This window comes from Sciurus carolinensis, chromosome 14, assembly GCF_902686445.1.
Source record: "Sciurus carolinensis chromosome 14, mSciCar1.2, whole genome shotgun sequence".
In the NCBI taxonomy this organism is placed as follows: domain Eukaryota; kingdom Metazoa; phylum Chordata; class Mammalia; order Rodentia; family Sciuridae; genus Sciurus; species Sciurus carolinensis.
The window spans coordinates 84,835,962-84,860,614 of record NC_062226.1 but is presented as its reverse complement, the minus strand read 5'-3'; the positions used below and the strand labels follow the sequence as shown (position 1 = coordinate 84,860,614).

Below are 24,653 nucleotides of genomic sequence, written 5' to 3'. Positions count from 1 at the left end.
AAAGAACTCATTAGGAGGTTGAATTTCCTTAAAAGCAAGGAAAGCCTTTGAACGGTCTTACAGGGGATTGGGATTGGTGACAGATCCTACGAATCCCCAGAATCATCAGGGGGAAACTATGGAACCTGAAAGAGCAGATAGGGGCAAGGTCTGCAAAACATCACTGAGACCTGCTTGTAACCAAGGAGTGAACTGACCTGAGCATACTCAGATTACATATGTGGCTCACAGTCACAGGATTTATTTATAGACCCCACTCTGTGGACAGAAATCAAGGAAAGAATTTGTTCTAAGAATTTTTTTTTTCCCATACTGGGGATTGAACCCAGGGGTGCTTTAACCCTAAGCTACAACCCCAACCCTTTATTTTTATTTATTTATTTGTTTATTTTTTATTTTTTTTTGGGGGGGGAAGGCACTGGGGATTGAACCCAGGGCCTTATGCTTACAAGGCAAACACTCTACCAACTGAGCTATCTCCCCAGCTCCCTATTTATTTATTTTTTGAAACAGGGTCTCACTAAGGTGCTGAGGCTGGCCGCAAACTTGTGATCCTCCTGCCTTAGTCTCCTGAGTCCTTAGGATTACAAGTGTGAACCATCACACCAGCCTTCTTGGGGATTATTTATTGTGAATAATTTCTCAAAGCACATCCAAGAAATGGCCCATACATCTTTAGAATGTACACTTATTTTTATGTGTCCATATTATTTAACTTACAAAATTATTGCTGGATAATATTTAAACACTGAGTCTCTCCAAACAAGTCCATATGTGCTACACGTATACATATACACGTATAAGATTATTACAAACTTTCTAATATAAATATGTATAGCACACAGTTACATAAAGCAATAAAATGAAATATACATACTCTTCATCGTACTTTCCATGTGGTCAATTGACTCTTGTTTACTGACTTTTGCCAAACCTTCTCCACAGCCAATCTGTGGTTTCAGTTCCACCCTGATTTGGCAAACAAGGGTTTAAAACCCAGTTCATGAGATTCCTAAAAACTCAGCAACCCACAGAATCTGGAATCTGTAAAAAGCAGCTCTCAAAAGTCCTTGGAGCCAGCCGCAGGCAACCCTGTCAGTGGCAGAGAGGGAAGCAGGGTTGGGAGAGGAAGCAAGAATTAGAGAGGGCTCTGGATGGTCAAAGCGGAGCCCAAGACCGGAGTTCTCATCAGGTGCCCAAATGAAAGATCCTCAGAATCTCCTAAAAAGTACAGGAGAGAAAGAACCAGAACAGAGGAGAGAGGAGAGAGATAGAAGAAGAATGGGCAGAGACGACAGAGGAAGAGGGGAGGGAGAGAGGGAGGAAAGAATTCAGTCGCTCTCCCCGTATATTGGATACTGTTGTCCTGGGGGCTTCTCCACCCCCAGTAAGGGTCCACTTGGCCATGTTTGGGAACCACTGGATTATGTAAATAGGTCCTGTTACCCTGTGATCGTGGGCAAATTCCTTCACCTCTAGCCCCAGCTTATTACTCATAAAATAGGGATAATCACTTTTCATGGGATTCTAGAAGGGATTAAATGAAGGTTCCATGTATGTAAAGTACTTAATATTATAATTCCTTTCCCTCTCCAAAGGAAAAGGGCTTTGCTCTAAGGGCATTTAGGGACTCCCTGAAGAATTTTAAGGAGAAGTAATGAGATTAGTTTTGTTTAGGAAAATCATTGATGGGGGTGGGGGGACTTACCTTTTTTCTTTTTTTCTTTTTCCTTTTTCTTTGCGTGCTGGAGATTGAACCCAGAGACTTCCACCACTGAGCCACACACCCAGGCCCCTAGAAAAATAACCTTTTCTGCTACGTGAAGACGGAGGGAGGAGTAGGAGAGGGCAGGCATGAGGCCCGTGGACGAGATGGTCATTGCCTTCTTGCAGCAGTCAAGGTGAGAGAGAATGAGATGGGGTAGTGAAATGCAAAAAGAAGGGATGCGCACATTTGAGAAGAAATTAGGAGGGAGGTTGAACAGGCTGGAGGGACTCTGACTGAGCCTTGATGCTTGCCTTTCCTCTCAGCTCACCTCTGCTGCTACAGCAGGTCTTACCTCTCTACCACAGGTACCCGCTCTCTAGCCCCCAACCCAGTTGGCTCCGACACCTCCACACTGCTAGGTCCCTGGGTTCTTGAACTGACCCAATAGACTCAGCTCCTCCCACTTCCAGCACTAACCCAGTATCTACAGAGCAGTCAGAATGTTACTTACAAATGTAAATCAAAACACATCCACTCCATAACTTAAAATTCTCTGGTAGTGTCCCATCACATTGAATGAAATAAAATGCTTTATCCTGGCTTTCCCCGTTCTCTCGCTACACTGCTAATGTCCCCTCCCACGCTGCTCCAGTCTTGGTTTTCCACCCAGCTCAATTCAGGCCCACTCTAGAGAGTCTGCCTATGCCTAAAATGTCCTGAACCTGCTCTCCCATCTACACTTTCCCCCACCCGTCTCATTCCTTCCCTCTTCCTCCCTTTGCCTTCTCCATATTTGTGAAAATACAGTTTCCAGTGGGAAACAATTGCGCACTATCTTGAAAAGTTCAGGACCAATTTCTCTCCTAAACATATACCCTAACAACTCTTGCACCTGTACACCAAAAACATATTCCTTTTGGTTCTGGGAATTTTTGTTTTGTTTTGTTTGTGGTACTGGTGACTGAACTCAGGGGTGCTTTACCCCTGAGGTATATTCCCAGATATTTTTATTTTTTTTAATTTTGAAAGACAGTCTCACTAAGTAAGGCTGGCCTCAAACGTGAGATCTTCCTGCCTCCAAAAGGAAGGAACTATAGGCATGTGTGTATTCGCCTAGCCAAAAACATTCAAAGATGTTCTTAGCAGCATTGTTCCTGATATAAAGAACTGGACCCATTCAAATGTCTGTCAACAGAAGACTGTGAACTGATGGTATATTGACACAATGGAATAATACACAGCAATAAAAATAACTAGATCATAGCTACAAGCCTCAACATGGATGAATTGAATCTAGGAAGTAATGTTGAGGGGGAAAAAAGCAAAGTGACAAGTTTCAGATGGATATATGCAGTTATGATAACATTTCTATAAACTTCAAAAATAAGCAAAACAAAGGAATGTCTTGTCTGAGTATACATACATACATAGATATCAATCTATAAAGGAAAGCAGAGATAATTTCCTAACTAATTTAAGACAGGGGTTCTATTATGGTTGGCACCGTAAGTACCTACAGACAGCTACTTCCAACTGCTTGTGTACACATGGAACAAATGCCACAGAGAGCTCTCCTAGTCGTCCACTGATCTTGAAGATCAAAAAGCCCTTCCCAGCTAGGCACAGTGTGCATCCCTGTAATCCCAGTGACTAGGGAAGTTGAGGCAGGAGGATCGCAAGTTCAAGGCCAATCTTGGCAACAGAACAAGACCCTGTCTCAAAATTAAAAATTTTTAAAGGCTGGGGATATAGCTCAGTGCAGGTTTAATTCCCAGCGAAGGAAGGAAGGAAGGAAGGAAGGAAGGAAGGAAGGAAGGTCTTCCTAGATCTGGTTTCAGTAATGCCCAGCCCAGTTTGATATTGGATTAACGAAGTCCATCATCTCCAGGAAACCAAATTGCTGCACCTTCCCAGCATTTTAATCTATAAGGGGACTGGATTTCAACACAACTTTTTAATGAAGGACTCTTGAATCAGATGTAAAAGAACCCCTTCCCAAGGGAACGCCCCCCCCCCCCATGGATGTGTTTCCTTCTTCATTACCATGTGACTTGTTTTAGAACCAAGATGAAAAAGGAGTGTTTTGGCAAACTTTTGCTTTCCCTTAATTTCTTCCACAATTTTATTATAATATCCTTTGTTGGAAGGTATGAAAAACCTTGGAAATTCAAGGTACAAGCATGTAGCACCCTGAGTACCATTTGCCCTACCCCATAGCTACTGTTCCCCTACTATGTGTAGGGAGCTATTCCGGGAAGTACAGAGAACTTAAAGACAAATATGACATTGCCCTATTCTTCAAGAAGTTCATAGGAAAAATCAGACATATAAACAAATAACAATGATACAAATCAAAATTCAAGAAGAGGTTAGGAGCTTGGCTTATTGGCATTTTGTGTAAACTTGGACCCATACCTAACTTTTCTGGGCCTCAGTTTTCTCATCTGGAAAATGGACTAAAAGTCATATCTATACCATATCATTAATAAGAATAAATTAAACACTTGTAAAGACTATTCTGTGGAATCTGGTAGATACGGGTTCTTACTAAGTGAACCATTTTTGTCAATACAAAGTTTTATGGGAATGCACTAAAGGGACCAATTCAGTATACCTTGTGCCTTCAAGGACAAATAAGTTTTAGAAAATTGCAGATAGGTAGAGGCAATAATTTGAAGACAGCACGGAGGTGAGTTAAGAGAATTCCACTTGCCAGGTGCAATGGTGCACACCTGCACACCTATAGTCCAAGCTACTTGGGAGGCTGAGGCAAAATGATCACTTGAGATCAAGACCAGCCTGGGCAACATACTTAGAGAGAGAGAGAGAGAGAGAGAGAGAGAAGATTCCAAAGTTCCTAAAAGTTATCTGCCTTTTTGCTACAACAGCAATAGAGTATCAAGGAGGACGTGCTTAGGAATTCAAGTATCATTCCATAGATAAGGCATTAACTCTAGACCAGCCAGAGAGCTCAGCAACCAGTCTGTTCTGAGTAAGGGTGAGAATTCTCTTTTCCTAATGTAATATTTTCCCTTTGACTCTTTATCCCTTATTTTTTGTTTTTTTCTGTTTTTTTTTTTTTTTTAATTTCGATTCGTTGTACACAAATGGGGTACAAATTTTGTTTCTCTAGTTGTATATCCCTAGTTTTTTAAATCAGAGCAGTCTCTAGGGCTCCACCAGTCACTACCCTACCTTCCCAGTCAAGTGATACTAACCAGGTTCTAATTAGAGACCATTTTCCATGTTTGCATTTTGTTCCAATAAATTCTAATACCCTCCTATAGGCTGATATAATAAATAAATCACTGCCACCTTGTTTTTCCAGCCACATAAATTCTATTCTGCTCCCTCCTTGAGTGACAGAGGTTAAGAAAATACAACAAAATCATACCTTAATTATATTGTCAGAATGAGGTTTTCCTGCAGCACTTATCAAGGATACAGAAGTGAATGAGAATAAATATGGGGGAAAGCTACATTAATAGAGATGCATAAATGTATTATTTGTAAGAAACAGATGTACGTAATAAATTAAAATGAAAATTTTTCTGCAAATGACAAACTCTAACTGGAAACCACCAGGAATGCCACGTTTAAAGCCGAGGGTGACATGGGCCAAAATAAAGATAAATGAGGGCTACTAGGGGACAATAAAGGTCTGACATCACCTCTAACAAGGCCCGACAGGGTCAGTATTTAGAATTGATTAGATTTGCTTAAGCTAATCAAAAGCAGAAGGTGGCCCTAGAAGTATGTCTACTGAGAAGAGATGGGTTCGGTTAGTTTTCTACAACAGCTGAGCAACATGTTTTTAAATGCACGTCAGGGTGCAGCTCAGTGGTAGAGTGCTTGCCTAGCATGTGCAAGGCCTTGGGTTCCAACACAGCAAAAACATAACAAAATGAAAGTGAGATCATGCTATGCACCGCAGGGCCCTACCCAGTCCTCTGCCTGCTCCCGCAGTTCCTCCACCCTGATCCACCCGCAGCTCTTCCTACATCTTCCTGCTTCTGCCTTAAGGCATTTTAAATAGCTTTTCCCAGTGACTGGTCAACCATTCATGCAGTCAAGCCTTCTGTATCCCTGGGTTCCACATGCAAAGATTTGATCACACAGATCGAAAATACTAGAAAAAATAATTAATTTTAAAAATATTACAAAAAAAATTGCATCTGATTGAACAGGAATAGACTTTCTTTCCTTGTCATTATCCCTTGATAGGACAGTATAACAGCTACATGTGTGGCATTTTTACATTGTATTGGATGTTATATACAAATTAGAGAGAATTTAAAGCATATGGAAGGATGTACATAGGTTTTATGCAAATACTATGCAATTTTATGTGATGAACTTGAGCAACTCAGGTTTTGGTATCTACAAGTGGTTCCTGAAACCAATCCCCACCCACCTTGGATACCAACAGATGACTGTACCTGTGGGATCAGCCTAGAAACAGATCTGAGCCATCCTGTCCCTGGCTTCCCAATATCCCCCATCTTCTGCTGAACTTTTCCTGTTTTTATTTTTTGTTCTAATTAGTTATACATGACAGCAGAATGCATTTTGATACAAATGGAGCATGAACAAGTTCACTTTTCCTTTTTTCTTCCATAGCACTAACCACATTCTAGCACAATACCATGAACCTATTTGTTATACCTGTTGTTTTCTATTTTAAAAGTAATTTTTAAATTTTAATATTGAAAATATAATTCTAAAAAATCTGTGAAATATTAAAATCTATAAAAAACGGTAATTTGTAAAGTCAAAGACAAACTTGGATCTGTACCAAACAAACAAACAAAAAAAAAAAAACCTGACTTCTACAATTTATTTAAAAACCATGGGACATGAGTACCCAGACCACCCATTCTGACTCAAAGTGACTAGTGTGGGGTCCAGACTATTTTTCCGTGTGGACAACACATTTGACTGATTCTGGTGAGCAGTGAGGAAGGAGGAAAACCAGGAGAGTAATGAGTCAAAGACAGGTTTCCAGAAAGTGGACTGGAGTTAAGAGATAAGCACCGAGAAGTAGCCACTGAGAAGCAGCCACCTGGGTTTTGCAAGGCAGAAGTCTTGGTGTCTTTAACAAGAGCAGCTTGAGGAAGTAGGCGGGGCAGAGCGTTTGGCGTGAGGTGAGGCAGAGAGTGAGAAGAGACAGAGTAGCACCAATCTTTTATTTTTACAAGTGGATCTGTTTAAGGAGCAGGGAATAGCGCTGAAACAGAGACATGGGGGCAGTGTGGAGTCAAGAGACAATTTGAGGTTTTGCTTTTAATTTTATTCTTTAGAGAACTGACTTCTGATTAAAGGACTCACCAGTGGATTGACTCAGATAAACTGCAGGACAGAGCCTTTGTTTTGTTTATAGCAAGGTGGTTCAAGTGTAGGACTCAGAGCCAGGTCTAAACCCAGGTTCCATCCATTTCTTTGTATGAATTATTTACCCTCTCATGCCTCAATTTCATGTCTCAGGAGTAGCAATAAAGTATATATGATGGGGGCGACCCAGCCCGGCGCCTGTGGGGTCTAGCGCCCACGCTTTGGCTGACCATCTAGCAACAGGTGGGGTCACCTCTGTCCACTATGGTGGATTATCCTGACCTAGAAACCACCATCCCTAGTGGGGCAGCTCCCTTCTTGGGACACCGCATTATCAAGTACCTCTCAAGCATCAGGCTGATGAAGACTAGGAGGTTTAAACTGTACAGTATAGTTTTATTGTAGAATTTTTGTATTAGTAGTGTTATTATAATTATTCCTATTATACCTAGTATTATTCCTACTTTTTTTCTCTCTATTTTTCTCACTCTCTTTATTTTCCTTTTATCTATCTGTTTCCTTAGAGACTCCTTCTCCCTTTTCTCATGCTAACAACCAATTTCTTTTAATTCTGTTTTCACTATTCCTATGACATAGTATCTCTATAGATTCACTTCTTATCTCATTAACATTACATCCTACACCCCCCCTCCATCTTCTTTGTCCACCATTAGAAATTGTGGTTGTTATTGCAAACCTATTGTGTATGCTGTAGATAATAATCGAACTCATCATCTCTGTTTATTAAGACAGTACTGTTAATATCTTAATAGGGACTATTTGGATTAAGGATGCATATTGTTGGGGCTGGGGTTGTGGCTCAATGGTAGAGCATGCTCACCTAGCACACATGAGGATACATATTGTTTGTATCGTGTGATGCTAATATTGATCTCTCACTTCAAGGTGAAGTATTGGAAACCTGCAGGGTCACTACAAGTCTATAGAGGGTAAACTGTAATACCTCAGATACACACCAATAGAGGGGAGGATACATGAACAACAAGAAAAAACAAGGGAAGAAAGTGTCCCAAACAAACCTAGATGCTATATCAATAGAATCCAATGACAGCATGGTAGAAGAAATGTCAGAAAAGGAGTTCAGAATGTATGTAATTAAAATGATCCGAGAAGCAAACAATGAGATAAGAGAGAAAATGCAGGCATTGAATGATCACACCAATCAGCAGTTAAAAGAGCAAATGCAGGAAGCAAAAGATCATTTTATAAAGAGATAGAGATTCTGAAAAAAAAAAAACAGAAATCCTTGAAATGAGGGAAACAATAAACCAAATTAAAATTTCAATAGAAATCATCACCAACAGAATAGTTCATTTGGAAGACAGAACATCAGACAACGAGGACAAAATATTTAATCTTGAAAACAAAGTTGACCATACAGATAAGATGGTAAGAAATCACGAACAGAACCTCCAAGAATTATGGGATATCATGAAAAGATCAAATTTAAGAATTATTGGGATTGAGGAAGGCACAGAGATACAAACCAAAGGAATGAAAAATCTATTCAATGAATCAGAAAATTTCCCAAATCTGAAGAATGAAATGGAAAATCAAATACAAGAGGCTTACAGCACACCAAATGTACAAAATTACAACAGATCCACACAAAGTCATATTATAAAGGAAATACCTAACATACAAAATGAGGGTAGAATTTTAAAGACTGTGAGAGAAAAGCATCAGATTACATATACAGGAAATTAATACAGATATAAGTAGATTTCTCAGCCCAGATCCTAAAAGCTAGAAGGGCCTGAAACAACATATTTCAAACTCTGACAGAAAATGAATGCCAACCAAGAATCTTATACCCAGCAAAACTCACCTTCAGATTTGATGACAAAATAAAATCTTTCCATGATAAACAAAAGCTAAAAGAATTTACAAATAGAAAGCCTGCACTATAGAACATTCTCAGCAAAATATTCCATGAGGAAGAAATGAAATACAACAATGAAAGTCAGCAAAGAGAAAAACTACCCTAAAGGAATAGTCAATTAAAGGAGAAACCTAGTCAAGTTAAAAACCAAAAATAAGCCAAAATGACCAGGAATATAAGTCATGTCACAATAATAATCCTGAATATTAATGGCCTAAGTTCATCAATCAAAAGACACAGACTGGCAGATTGTATTAAAAAGAAAGATCCAACAATACACTGACTTCAAGAGACTCATTTCATAGAAAAAGATACCCACAGACTAAAGGTGAAAGGATGGAAAAAAACGTACCAAGCACATGGACTCAGTAAAAAAGTGGGGGTTTCCATCTTTGTATCAGATAAAGCAGACTTCAAGCCAAAGTTAGTCAGAAGGGATAAAGAAGGACATTTCATTCTGCTTAAGGGAAGCATAAATCAGCAAGACATAACAATCATAAATATTTATGCCCAAAAAATGGCACATCCATGTAGGTCAAGCAAATCCTTCTTAATTCCAGGAACCAAATAGACCACAACACAATAATACTAGGTGACTAACACAACCCTCTCAACATTGGAAAGATCTTCCAAACAAAAATTGAACAAAGAAGCCATGGGACTCAATAACACAATCAATAATTTAGACTTAACAGACATATGTAGAATATTCCATCCATCAATGAGCGAATACACTGTCCTTTCAGTAGCACATGGAAATAGACCATGTGTTATGCTACAAAGCTATTCTTAGCAAATACAAAAAAATAGATACTCCCTTGTCTTCTATCAGATCATAATGAAATGAAATTAGAAATCAATGATAAAATAAAAAACAGAAACTAACACCTGGAGACTAAATAATATCTTATTAAATGATGCATGGATAACAGAAGACATCAGAGAGGATATTAAAAAGTTCTTAGCAGTAAACCAGAACAACGATACAACATATCAAAATCTCTGGGATTAAAAAAATGTCTCTGGGATGCTATGAAAGCAGTACTAAGAGGAAAATTCATTGCATGGAGCACAGTCAATAAAAGAAGAAAAAGTCAACAAATAAACGACCTAACACTACAGCTCAAAGCCCTAGAAAACGAAGAACAGATCAACACCAAAAGTAATAGAGGACAGGAAATAGTTAAAAATCAGAGCTGAAATCAATGAAATTGAAACAAAAGAAACAATTCAAAAAATTGACAAAACAAAAAGTTTGTTCTTTGAAAAAGTAAACAAAATTGATAAACCCTTAGCCACACTAACAAAGAGAAGGAGAGAAAAACTCAAATTACTAAAATTTGTGATGAAAAAGGAAATATCATGACAGACATTATTGAAATATAAAACATAATTAGCAACTATTTTGAAAATCTATACTACAGCAAAATAGAAAATCTTGAAGACATCTATAGGTTTCTAGAGACATATGATCCACACAAACTGAATCCGGAAGACATACACAAGCAATGAAATAGAAGAAGACGTCAAAAGCATACCAACCAAGAAAAGTCTGGGACCAGATGGATTCTCAGCCAAGTTCTACAAGACCTTCAAAGAAGAACTCATTCCAATAATCCTCAAAGTATTCCATGAAATAGAAAAGGAAGGAACCCTTCCAAACTCATTTTATAAAGCTAGTATCAGCCTGATACCAAAACCAGACAAAGATACATTGAGGAAAGAAAACTTCAGACCAATATCCCTAATGAACATAGATGTAAAAATTCTTAACAAAATTTTAGCAAATCGCATACAAAAACATACTAAAAAGATAGTGCACCATGAGCAAATGGGTTTCATACCAGGGATGCAAGGTTGGTTCAACATCCAGAAGTCAATAAATGTAATTCACCACATCAACAGACTTAAAGTTAAGAATCATATGATTATTTCAATAGATGCCAAAAAAGCATTTGACAAAATACCCCTTCACACTCAAAACACTAGAAAAAATAGGGATAATAGGAACATACCTCAACATTGTAAAGGCTATCTATGCTAAGCCCACAGCCAACACCATTCTAAATGAAAAGAAATAGAAAGCAATCCCCCTAAAAACTGGAGCAAGGCAGGGATGCCCTCTTTCATCAATTCTAATCAACATCATCCTTGAAACTTTAGTCAGAGAAATTAGACAGACCAAAGAAATTAGACAGACCTAAGAAATTTAAGGGATATGAATAGGAAAAGAAGAACTCGAGCTGTCACTGTTTACCAATGACATGATTCTATACTTAGAGGAGCCAAAAAATTTCACCAGAAAACTTCTAAAACTCATAAATGAATTCAGCAAAGTAACAGAATACAAAATCAATACCTATATATCTAATGTATTTCTATTCATAAGTGATGAATCCTCTGAAAGTGAAATTAAGAAAACTACCTCATTCACAATAGCCTCAAAAAAAAAAGTACTTGGGAATCAATCTAACAAAACAGGTGAAAGACCTCTACAATGAGAACTAGACAACACTAAAGAAAGAAATTAAAGAAAACCTTAGAAAATGGAAAGATCTCCCATGTTCTTGGATAGGCAGAATACAAATTCAGTGCAATTCCAATTAAAATCCCAATGACGTACCTCATAGAAATAGAGAAAACAATCATGAAATTCATTTGGAAGAATAAAAGACTCAGAATAGCTAAAGAAATCCTTAGCAGGATGAGCAAAGCAGGCAGTATCACAGTACCAGAGCAATAGTAACAAAAACAGCATGGTGTTGGCACCAAAGTAGACAGGTAGACCAAAGGTACAGAATAGAAGACACAGAGACAAACCCACATAAATACAGTTTTCTCATACTAACAAAAGTGCCAAAAACATATGGAGAAAAGATAGCCTGTTCAACAAATGGTACTTGGAAAACTGGAAATCCATATGCAGCAAAATGAAGCTAACCCCCTATCTCTTACCCTGCACATAACTCAACTCAAAATGGATCAAGGACCTTGGAATCAGACCAGAGACCCTGCACCTAATAGAAGAAAAAGTAGGTCCAAATCTTCATCATGTCAGTTTAGGACCAGACTTCCTTAACATGATTCCCAAAGCACAAGAAATAAAAGCAGGAATCAATAATTGAGATAGATTCAAACTAAAAAGCTTTTTCTCAGCAAAGGAAACAATCAACAATGTGAAGAGAGAGCCTACAGAGTGGGAGAAAATCTTTGCCACAAACACTTCAGATAGAGCACTAATCTCCAGAATCTATAAAGAACTCAAAAAACTTTACACCAAGAAGACAAATAACCCAATCAATAAATGCACTAAGGAAATGAGCAGACACTTCACAGAAGATCTACAAGCAATCAACAAACATATGGAAAAATGTTCAACATCTCTAGTAATAAGAGAAATGCAAATCAAAACTACCCTAAGATTCCATCTCACCCCAATTAGAATGGCAATTATCAAGAATACAAGCAACAATAGGTGTTAGAGAGGATGTGGGGGAAAAGGTGCACTCATACATTGCTGGTGGGGTTGCAAATTGGTGCAGTCACTCTGGAAAGCAGTGTGGAGATTCCTTAGAAAACTTGGAATGGAACCACCATTTGACCCAGCTATCCCACTCCTTGGCCTATACCCAAAGGACTTAAAATCAGCATACTACAGTGATATAGCCACATCAATGTTCACAGCTGCTCAATCCACAATGGCTAGATTGTGGAACCAACCAAGATGCCCTTCAGTTGACAAATGGATAAAGAAACTGTCGTATATATACACAATGGAATATTATTCAGCCATAAAGAAGAATTAAATTATGGCATTTGCAGGTAAATGGATGGAGTTGGAGAATATCATGCTAAGTGAAATAAGCCAATCCCAAAAAACCAAAGGCCAAATGATTTCTCTGATAAGTGGATGATGATACTTATCGGGGGGCAGGGAAGCAAGCATGGAGGAAGGATGGATTGTATAGAGGAAAATGAGGGGTGGGGAGGGGACAGGGAAGGAAGTATAATAGAATGAGACAAACATCATTACCCTATGTACATGTATGATTACACAAACGCTGTGACTCTACCTCGCGTACAACCAGAGAAACGAAAGTTTTACCCCATTTGTGTACAATGAATCAATTTTTTTTTAAAAAAGTATATATGATGGGGTTGTTGTAAGGATGAAATTCATGAATTCTGAATGCCTGATAGAGAGTAAGAGGCCATTATTTCTGAATTCCCAGTCCATGAACACCTATTATTTGAATTCAAAAACAATATCAGGTAAATGAATGAATGAACAATGAGAATGATGCAGTAGAGAAGAATCTAAATAGATCATGTACATAGCAAATCCCAGGAGGGATTACAGATAATGCCTCACTCTGGTCCCTCCCAAAGACGTTTCTTGTCTTGGATTCTCGACTCTTCTCTCCTGATTCTCTCCTGCCTCACTGCCAGAGTCTTCCCTGTCTCCTTTGAGCTCCTCCACCTCTGCCTCACCCGCCTATTGCCAGAATGTCCCAGAGCTTCCTTCTTGGAGCCATGTGCTTCTTACCCATGTATAGACTAGTTGATTTCATAATGTTCTGTAACTTTAAGCACCATTGGTGGGATCCATGAACTTGGATATATCCTGTTTTCATTAATATCCAACTGAAATTTAGTATTTCATTCATGAATAAAGTAGTATTTGTAATACCTGTGACTTTTTTCACCAAGAGAAATCACAAACATTTTCGTATTACATTACAGTTGTTTCAGATTTCTAAAAATATTTATTTTGTTATTACTTTAAAAAATTACAGTAGTTAGTAGGACCACCAGTCTGTTATTTAATCTATCAATACAGAAGCATATTATATTGTTGTATCACAATTTTTAAATGCCTAATTACATTTTAGTGTTTTCCTTCATAATGTGTGTGTGTGTGTGTGTGTGTGTGTGTGTGTGGTACTGGTAAAACCAGAGTTTCTCTGCTTCTGTTAGAGCCAGTGGGGTCTGCATAGGCTGCAGACCTCTGCAGCCTCGAAATGTGTTGCAGCACTTGAAGGTGGGCTACGACCTCCAGTGTTGCAGCTGAACACAACAGCTCACCGCCAACATCTTCCCAGGTTCTTGTCTCACAAATCCCAAGAAAGAAATTCACGGAATCGAAGGCAAGAGTGAAAGGAGTAGGATTTATTCAAGAACAGAAACAGAACTCTTACAAGGCAAGAGGAGACCTGATATCAGGTTGCCCGCTGAATATAGTAGTCTAGGAGTTTGTATAGCACCGGATCAATGCTATGCTAATAGGGGTTTGGCAAAGTACCAACACTACTCGTCAGTCCTGCAACCCCTTCAAGTCTGCCCCACATTCCGTTTTCTCCCAGCTGTTGGAAAGTGAGAGGTTGACCATTTGATCATGGATGCTTGGTGTTCTGAGCTGCAGTGCTATGTGGAGCAGGTGTCCACATAGGCCCAGGCAGGGCTGACCCAGCACAACAGGTCAGTGCATGTGGGAAACCGTCCTTATATAGCAGAATCAGACTAGCTTGAGTCATGTGACTTGCAGAGGCCTGGCTTCTAGGAACCACCGGGAAGTAGGTGGCACTGCCTGGGAGTGGTTCCCTGTCTCCTGGAATTTTCACCCTAGGAGAATGGCTCCCCTAACTCCACCCTATTCTGTCCATCACAGAAGAAGCTCCTCCCAGTCCTTGCCCCCTTTTACCAGCATAAATAAAATAAAAGAGAGTTGGGTGACTTGATTGTTGTGAAGAGGCCAGAGTAGGTATGGCCAGACCCATGACACCCCCTCTCATAAAAAGAGTATTGAATCTCATGTGTTTATTGAGTAGATAAGTTTTTTGGGTAATAGATACAGAAAAACAGCCAACATCCTCCTCCGGCAGTCAACCCTTCCTCCTCCATGCGGGACGTGGCAGAGAGGACCCCGACAAGTGCACCCTGGTTTCCCTCTGCCCTGGATAGCTGGGCCTCAGGCTCGTGCGGACACGGTGGGCTCTGTGTGGCCCCTGCACGTGCTCACCACCTGTGCTCCAGCCTGGCCAGGCCACTGTTCCACCGCTCCACGGCTCCACGGCTGCCTCACTGCTGCTTCTCAGCATGGATTAGTGGGCTGGCTATGTGGTTCAGCAGCTGGTGAACCATGTCACTGGGGATCAAACCCAGGGCCTTGCACATGCTAGGCAAGTGCTCTACCACTGAGCTACGTCTCCAGAACTCTCCTTATAATCTTATGTGTACTATTCTTAGAAGAGAACACCAGATAACCAGGGGTGTCCACAACACAAAAAAGTGAATCACCCTTAATTTAAATGACAGTAAATCCCAAATTTCTATCTTCAACTCTGGTTCCAACCTCATAAATTCAGCTGAAATTGACATCTCCACTTGGGTGTCCAACAGCACGTCAATGTTAGCAATATAAAAAGTTTTGGATCTTCCCCAAAACATACCTTTCTCCCAGCCTCCTCCTTACCTCCCAGATGTGATAGGCCAAATTGTAAGACCAAGTTCCTGTCCATACTCCACTTTCACTCATCTTCAGAAGTTGAAATTCTCAGCTTCTCAGGAAACCTAAATAACGCCCAAAGTACTAAGAAACCAGGTCTTCCCACAGAAACGGTATATGGATGCTTGTAATTGAAGAAAGTGGCACAGTACATCCGAAATGGCTAGGACATGCTCCCTCACCAAGTTTTCAAACTAAAAATTTCCCTTAGTAGTAAATGAGATTCATTTTTTCCCCCAGACCTGAAAATTCAAACATTCATATTGCCTATCCTTTTGGGGTCTACCTTAGGATAAGACAAATCAGGGCAGGGTAGTGAAATAAGGGATGGAAATAAATGGTTTCTTTTTTTTTTTTAATTGTAAACAAATGGGATACATGTTGTTTCTCTGTTTGTACATGGAGTAAAGGCATACCATTTGTGTAATCATAAATTTACATAGGGTAATGTTGGTTGATTCATTCTGTTATTTTTTCCCTTCCCCCCTCACCCTCCCACCCCTCTTTTCCCTCTATACAGTCCTTCCTTCCCCCATTCTTGCCCCCCTCCCTAACCCTAACTCTAACCCTAACACTAACCCCTCCCACGCCCCATTATGTGTCATCATCCACTTATCAGCGAGATCATTCTTCCTTTGGTTTTTTGAGATTGGCTTATCTCACTTAGCATGATATTCTCCAATTTCATCCATTTGCCTGCAAATGCCATAATTTTATCATTCTTTATGGCTGAGTAATATTCCATTGTATATATATGCCACAGTTTCTTTATCCATTCATCAACTGAAGGGCATCTAGGTTGGTTCCACAATCTGGCTATGGTGAATTGAGCAGCAATGAACATTGATGTGGCTGTATCTCTGTAGTATGCTGATTGTAAGTCCTTTGGGTATAGGCCAAGGAGTGGGATAGCTGGGTCAAATGGTGGTTCCATTCCAAGTTTTCTAAGGAATCTCCACACTGCTTTCCAGAGTGGATGCACTAACTTGCAACCCCACCAGCAATGTATGAGTGTACCTTTTTCCCCACATCCTCGCCAACACCTGTTGTTGCTTGTATTCTTGATAATCGCCACTCTAATTGGGGTGAGATAGAATCTTAGGGTGGTTTTGATTTGCATTTCTCTTATTACTAGAGATGTTGAACATTTTTCCATATGTTTGTTGATTGCTTGTAGGTCTTCTCCTGTGAAGTGTCTGTTCATTTCCTTAGACCATTTGTCGATTGGGTTATTTGTAATCTTGGTGTTGAGTTTTTTGAGTTCTTTATAGATTCTGGAGATTAGTGCTCTATCTGAAGTATGATTGGCAAAGATTTTCTCCCACTCTGTAGGCTCTTTCTTCACATTGCTGATAGTTTCCTTTGCTGAGAGAAAGCTTTTTAGTTTGAATCTATCCCAGTTATTGATTCTTGCTTTTATTTCTTGTACTATGGGAGTCCTGTTGAGGAAGTCTGGTCCTAAGCTGACATGTTGAAGATCTGGACCTACTTTTTCTTCTATAAGATGCAAGGTCTCTGGTCTGATTCTGAGGTCCTTAATCCATTTTGAGTTTAGTTTTGTGCACGGTGAGAGATATGGGTTTAGTTTCATTCTGTTGCATATGGATTTCCAATTTTCCCAGCACCATTTGTTGAAGAGACTATCTTTTCTCCATTGCATATTTTTGGCACCTTTGTCTAGTATGAGAAAATTGTATTTATTTGGGTTTGTGTCCGTGTCCTCTATTCTGTACCATTAATCCACCTTTCTATTTTGGTACCAATACCATGCCGTTTTTGTTACTATTGCTTTGTAGTATAGTTGAAGTTCTGGTATTGCAATACCCCCAGCTTCATTTTTCCTGCGAAGGATTGCTTTAGCTATTCTGGGTTTCTTATTCTTCCAGATGAATTTCATGATTGCTTGTTCTATTTCTGTAAGGTATGTCATTGGGATTTTAATAGGAATTGCATTAAATCTGTATAGCACTTTTGGTAGTATGGCCATTTTGACAATATTAATTCTTCCTATCCAAGAACATGGGAGATCTTTCCATCTTCTGAGGTTTTCTTTAATTTTTTTCTTTAGTGTTGTGTAGTTCTCACTGTAGAGGTCTTTCACCTCTTTTGTGAGATTGATTCCCAAGTATTTTATTTTTTTTGATGCTATTGTGAATGGGGTAGTTTTCCTAACTTCTCTTTCTGAAGATTCATCACTTATGTATAAAAATGCATTAGATTTATGAGCATTGATCTTATATCCCGCTACTTTACTGAATTCACTTATGAGATCTAAAAGTTTTCTGGTGGAATTTCCTGGTTCCTCTAAGTATATAAATGGTTTCTTTAAAATGTGTTTATCTACACGCAGGCAGTGGGACTGGTGGACTTTTTCATGGGATATAAAGTGTTCTCTTGGAGAGCCAAAAGGTAAATCTGGCATCTGGCCCTCCATCAGACACTCCAGAGAGGAGGTTCAGAACACAGAGACCATCTGTAGTTTAAATTGGGGGGTACAGAGAACCAAATTATTTTTCTGAGAATGGCAAAGATACTTAATGTGATCATCCTCCTCTCAGCAATCATGGGATGGGTCATATTTAGGTTGGGGAGTCATTGTTGATGGTCAGCTTATTTAGCAATTGTTTCTTGAAGGGAGAGAAACTCACATTTTTAAGTACCTACTATATTCCAGGCACTGAGCTGGGATCTTAGGTGTGTGATCTCATTTTATCCTCATTATAAGGTATAGGAGCCCTTGGGGTTAAACTTGGACGTTTTTCTCTCCTGTTCATGCTACAGATCTAACTTCCTGTCAACTCGCATTTCTGTCCCCAGCTTGGTTTCCGAGGGCCACATCCAAACTGACTCAAACTTCTTTTTCGACTTTTCTTGGATGTCCCATGAGAACCTCAAATTCTTGATGCCCTGACCAGCTTGGTGCCACCAAGTTGCTAATCTCTGAAACTTTTTATCTCAGTAAATAAACCAGATTATCTTCAGTGGCTCTATTACTCTATCTGTCCCTCTCTCTTTTTCTATGTTGCCACTATCCATGGTCTAATCACTCCAAATACTGGTCTGGGCTCCTGAAAAATTCTCTCAACTGCTGTCCCAATTTCTAATCTGGGTAATTAACCATATTCATATGCACACCTTCTCCAAATATACCCACACATAAGATAATGGTATAAACATGATTCTGCATTCTTTTTCCAAAAAAACTTTTTTTTAATTCATTGTACATAATGGAGTACAACTATCATTTCTCTGGTTGTACACAAAGTAGAGTCACACCATTTGCATGTTCATACATGTACATAGGGTAATGATGTTTGTCTCCTTGTATTATATTTCCTCCTCCCAGCCCCTGTCCATCCCTCATTTTCCTCTATACAATCCATCCTTCCTCCATTCTTGCCTCCCCCCCCCCATTATGTATCATCATCCACTTATCACAGAAATCATTTGGCCTTTGGTTTTTTGAGATTGGCTTATTTCACTTAGCATGATATTCTCCAACTCCATCCATTTACCTGCAAATGCCATAATTTAATACTTCTTTATGGCTAACTAATATTCCACTGTGTATATATACCACAGTTTCTTTATCCATTTGTCAATTGAAGGCCATCTAGGTTGGTTCCACAATCTAGCTGTTGTGAATTGAGCTGCTATGAACATTGATGTAGTTGTATCACTGTAATATGCTTTCTGAGGAATCTCCACACTGCTTTCCAGAGTGGCTGCACCAATTTGCAACCCCACCAGCAATGTATGATTGTACCTTTTTCCCCACATCCTTGCCAACACCTATTATTGCTTGTATTCTTGATAATAGACTTTCTAACTTGGGTGAAAGGGAATCTTAGGGTAGTTTTGATTTGCATTTCTCTTATTACTAGAGATGTTGAACATTTTTTCATGTATCTGTTGGTTGCTTATAGAACTTCTGTGATGTGTCTACTCATTTCCTTAGCCCATTTATTGATTGGGTTATTTTTATTCTTGGTGTAAAATTTTTTTGAGTTCTTTATAGATTCTGGATATTAGTGCTCTATCTGAAGTGTGTGTTCCACACATACTTTGCAAAATTCTTTTATATCAGTTTTTACAGGTGTGCCTTACTCTTCTGTTATTCTTCCATGATGTGAATGTATCATAATTCACCATATTCCCAAAAGTTATTCTAATGTTTTATTACTTTTAATGCTAAAATTAACATCTCTGTACCTGTGAGTTTAGGATTTGTGTATTTATATAAGATGAATTCCTAGAAGTAAAACGTCTTAAATTAAAAAGGGGGTTGGGTCCTGGAGATGGTCCAGCACTCCTGGATTCAATCCCCAGTAACAAAAAAACAAACTCCACTAAAGAGGTGGTCAAATATTTCATTGCAGAAATAACTATTGTTTATGAATTGTTGCTCATAAAATGCTCTAAACTCCCATGAAGGGCAGAAGGTTAAGGGCCCATATCAAATAGCTGCGGAGGGCTGAAGTCCTGCCTCCCTCAACAGAGGGGAAGCTGTGTGTCCCTAATCCCTGAACTAGGCCAAAGGATCTGAACTCCAAGGCGTGGAGCTGGTCAGTTCAGCTCACCCTCTGTGAAGGACTTGTGGGGTACTTTATCCCGCCTGACTTTCACCCTTTCACACCTAAGGCCACATACCCCCAGGTCCACCCCTGCGGGGCTGAGGGGTCCCTCTCAGCAACCCGAAAGCCAGTCTCCCTAGAAACCCTTACCTTGCTCCCTCACTGGTGACTGAGTCAGAATATTAATTTCTGTTTCTACAGAGAGTTCATACCTTACTGTGGTTCAACTTGGAATTTTTGACTTTACGATGGTGGGAAAATAATATCAATTCAGCAGAAAATATACTTTCGATTTTGAAATCAGATTATTTCTCACACTAGCAACATGCAGTGTTATCCTCTCAGAAGGTTGGGCAGCAGTAAAGAGCCTCAGCTCCTAGAGGACCCCATGATCAGAAAGGGAAACAACTGTCTGCCATGTGCTATGTTGCTAAGCAGGGAGTTTAGCAGACAAGGTGTGCCAAATACATTTCTACTTAGGGTGTTTTCAATTTATTTTGGGTTTGTTGGGACGTAACTCCAATACTTGTGAGTGGGTGGATCAAGAGAAAACATCATGTCAGGAGGTTAGACTTTGGACTCCAGAATCTATTCTCTTGGGCTTAGTTTTTGCCTTTGTCACTTATTAGCCAAATAACTTGGGCCCAGGTACTTGACACTCCTGAGTTTCCTTTTCCTTTTATGAAAGGGAGACAATAATAGTACCTGCCTCAGGACGGTCATGAGGATTAAATGAGGTATGAGGTGAGCTTAAAAGAGAAAATGCTCTTCACAGAGTGAAAAGCTCACAGGGGTGGGGACTCCATCTTGCCTGGTGGATTTGAATGCAGCTTTAACAAGAACTGGCAAGATAACTAAGTCATTGGTATTCAGCTGTCTCGAATATGAACTGGGAACAAGGCTTTTCTGAGGATTAAAGAGATAATGGCGCTTAGAACAATCCCTGGTAGATAATAACCTGGAAGTGGCTGTTATTATGCACTATTTTCTCCAGGTGTCAGAAGAATATCAATACCAGGTAGACGCTCTATTTACTCAAAGGCATAGTCAATTATTTTTATAAGAACTGTTAGAAGCCAGACAGGGTGGCACACACCTGGAATCCCAGAGACTTGAAGTGCTCAAGTAGGAAGATGGCAGGTTTTAGGCCAGTCGGGGCCTAAACTTAGTGAGACTCCATCTCAAATTAAAGAATTAACAGGGCTGGGGATGTAGCTCAGTGGTAGAGCACTCCTGGGTTCAATCCTCAATGCTTAAAAAAAAAAAAAGGAAAAGAATTTTTAAAAATTATTAGGAAATATTTTCTTTCCAGTTAATTATTTTGTATAAACATCCAAAAAATGTATTCTTAACAACAAAAAGCAGTACCATCTCACACTGCTCACACTGGCAGAGAATTTACATAGTACTCTGCATAGCACTAAGCTCTTTGCTTTCAAAGATTTCAGAGACCATCAGAGGAAATAAGGAAAGTAGACAATTGCTATAAAGTGCATTTAACTCAAGGCATACTGCTACTTTGCTCTCTTGTTTAATCCTCACAGCCACAAATTAATCTCAGAATATATGAGGGGAATAAAAGACACAGATGAAATTGAAAGGAGTGAATCCCCTATGTGAGGTTTTTTGTTTTGTTTTGTTCTTTTGCAATTACTAGGTACTAATTGCATCAGGGATACTCTACCACTGAACTACATCCCCAGACCTTTCTGCTTTTTATTTTGAGACAGGGTCTCTCACTAAATTGCTGAGGCTGTCCTCGAACTTGAGATCCTCCTGCCTCAGTCTCCTGAGTCACTGGAATTACAGGTATGTGCCACCATGTGAGTTTTAGAATTGTCCTATAACTGCTTTGCTCACCTTTGCCTTAGAAAGATTTGGACCATCAAACTTCTGCATATGGACTTTCCTTTGTTCCCTTCATTATTCTAGTTTTGGTTTTCTATACAGAGTAAGTCCACTGCCTTTTGTAAACCACATAAGGACTTTAGAGCCTCACTACAGTATAAAATGGAAGCAGCATAATGAGGCATGAAACAGGATTGTATACCTAAGTGGGTGCTCCTGGTAAGGGGGCAGATCCCAGGAGCCTGGCCTGTGTCAGCTAGGGAAGACAGGACAGCTCTAAATGAGACAGACTTGAAGGAAGAGTTGGTGTGCCTGGTAGATTGCATGCAGACAATAAAGGCGAGGCAAGAGCTGCTGGGGCACTGTTCCACACAGAGGAACAGCCTGTGCAAAATGCAGCAGGAAGTCTAGCATGATCTAGAAACCACAGGTATTCTTTGTTACTGAACAAATCATGTTGGGGAATAAAAAGTAATAAGGTGTGTTTGGTCTTTGTTTTCGGTTTTTTCCTGTGAGCAATAGTGAGCCACTGAAGATTACTGAGCAGGGGAGGGGCATGATCAAATGTCCACGTGTGAAATACCCCTACAAACTGGTGACTAGGTGGATGTAAGAGGTGAGAGTAAATCAACAAGTGAGACTCTCCCCAAGGTTCTGGCTTAGAAAACAAGGTGAATGGCCTCGTCATGTTCAGTAGAAAGAAAACAGGACAGAACCTGCTTGGGGGGTCTCATCTCAGCCTTAGCCTACCCAGGTGGAAGTGTGCAAATATGGGGTGAGCATCTGCATCTGCAGTCTTGTCTCATTTCCTCCCAGCACCTCTCCACTCGTTCTTCTGGGGTCATGGATTCTTAAGGATGGTCTTGAAAATTCAACATCTACTCTCCAGAAAAGCCTGTGCAAGCATGCAAATAATAGTTTCAGAGGATTCCCTTCCTGGACCTTATCTGAGAATATTCCCTGACCCATAAAATGCTGTTAAAGTAAGAGGACAGCCTGGGGACACTAAGAGTCCCAAGGTGGGTGGAAGAAGGGGAGCCACACAGGCAATTAAAAAGGAGTGGGCAGAGCAGGGCAGAGTGGCACACACCTGTAATCCCAGTGACTCTGGAGGCTGAGGCAGGAGGATTGCAAGTTTGAGTCCTGTGTAGGTAACTTAATGAGACCCTGTCTCGAAAGAAAAAATTAAAAGGTCTGGAAATGTAACTCAGTGGTAGAGCACCCTTTGTCCAATCACCAATACCTCAAAAACAAATAAACAAACAAAAACAGAACGAGGAGGAGGCAGAGAGAGGAGGAACAACGGGAAAGGCTGGGTAAGTGTGGGGTCACAGCAACGAAGGGAGGGCTCAGGCTCAGGATCAGAAGAAGGACGTCAACAAGTCCCTGTCACCCAGAAGTCATGGCACCATCAGTGTAAAAGAGCTGAGAAGTGACTTGCAGTGACCGAGTGGACTGAGGAAATGCAGTCCCTTTTGTTAGTAAGGCTTTGATTCATCTGTGGTCATTAGTCACAGGACTCTGCATATTGCAACTGCTCCACCAGTTACGAATGATCACTATCCAATGTTTATTTATACACAGTGCCTTAAGAAACAAGTCAGGCTTGGGATTAAAACACTTGAGAGAAGAAGTTGAGGAAGTCCAAGAGAGGAGTAGAAAAGAAAAACCAAACAGAGATAGAGTCACAGAGAATTATGACTTCACCAACGTGGACTTGAGACATTTTTTCCTTGACTAGAATCTGAGTTCTTTGTTTTGCTCTACAAGTGAAATCAGAAATCCATAAACTTGGTGGGAGAAAACATCATTTCACTTACAGACCATATCCAAATAAGATATCCTCTCTTAGCAAAGATAGCAAAAAACGCATTTGGTTTATAAACTAAAAGAGAACTTACTTTAAGATAAATAATGTGAACTCTATCTTAAATGCATGCATTTATGACTTGTGTCTATAATATGGCTTATCCAGGACACAGATAGATAACAAGGATTATGATTTAAAAGATGGATAAGAGAGGCAGAAAGGAAACAATAAAGTCAAAATGCCCCCATCATATGAAAGGGTGTGAAAATGGCCCAGTGTCTGGCTTCTTGGAATTTATACTTCCAGTATGTGAATTACTAATTCTTCCTGGAACCAGGAAGTGTCCGTGAGTGAACTCAAGCAAGTGCCCTTGAGGGCCACATTACCTCTCTGTCGCTTCTCATGCAGCCCTCCACATACCAGGACAGTGTCATTTTACTTGATTTTCTGCAGGCCTGGGGATCAAACCCAGGACCCTGTGCACGGTAGGCAAGTCCCCAGGCCATTTTGAAGGCTTCCAGGATATTATCAGAACTTCTTTGCTCGAGTTTACAAGATTTCTATACAGTTACAAAAATCCTATGACCTGTTTTGTGATGAATTTATAATTATTTAAAACTATATTCCTAGCCATAAAAAAAAAACAGTAAGAGCTAATCTTCAATAGTTCTTACTGTGTGCCCAGTATTAGTCTAAATGCTTTGCATATGAACTCATTCGGTTTATACAACACCTGTCAAAAAAGGGTGGCTGAGTCATTGCCCACAGTCACCCAGCTAGTAAGTGTCAGGGCTGGGAATTTAATGTAGACAGTCTGCCCTCCACTGCCACCACCTCATTCTAATCCGTATACAGATAGTCCAGACTCAGAACGGTTCAATTTGCAATTTTTCCTTTTCCTTTTTTTCGGTACTAGGGATTGAATCCAACAGCATTCCACCACTGAGCAATATCCCCAGCCCTTTTTATTTTTT

At 39.8% G+C, this 24,653-nt stretch overlaps 1 non-coding gene across 1 annotated transcript; it reads right to left on the bottom strand.

Annotated features, from left to right (window-relative positions):
* Positions 1-410: 410 nt before the first annotated feature.
* Trnat-ugu (transfer RNA threonine (anticodon UGU)) lies at positions 411-483 on the bottom strand. Its single transcript has one exon. It is a non-coding gene; the product is annotated as a tRNA-Thr (tRNA).
* Between the last annotated feature and the right edge of the window lie 24,170 nt (positions 484-24,653).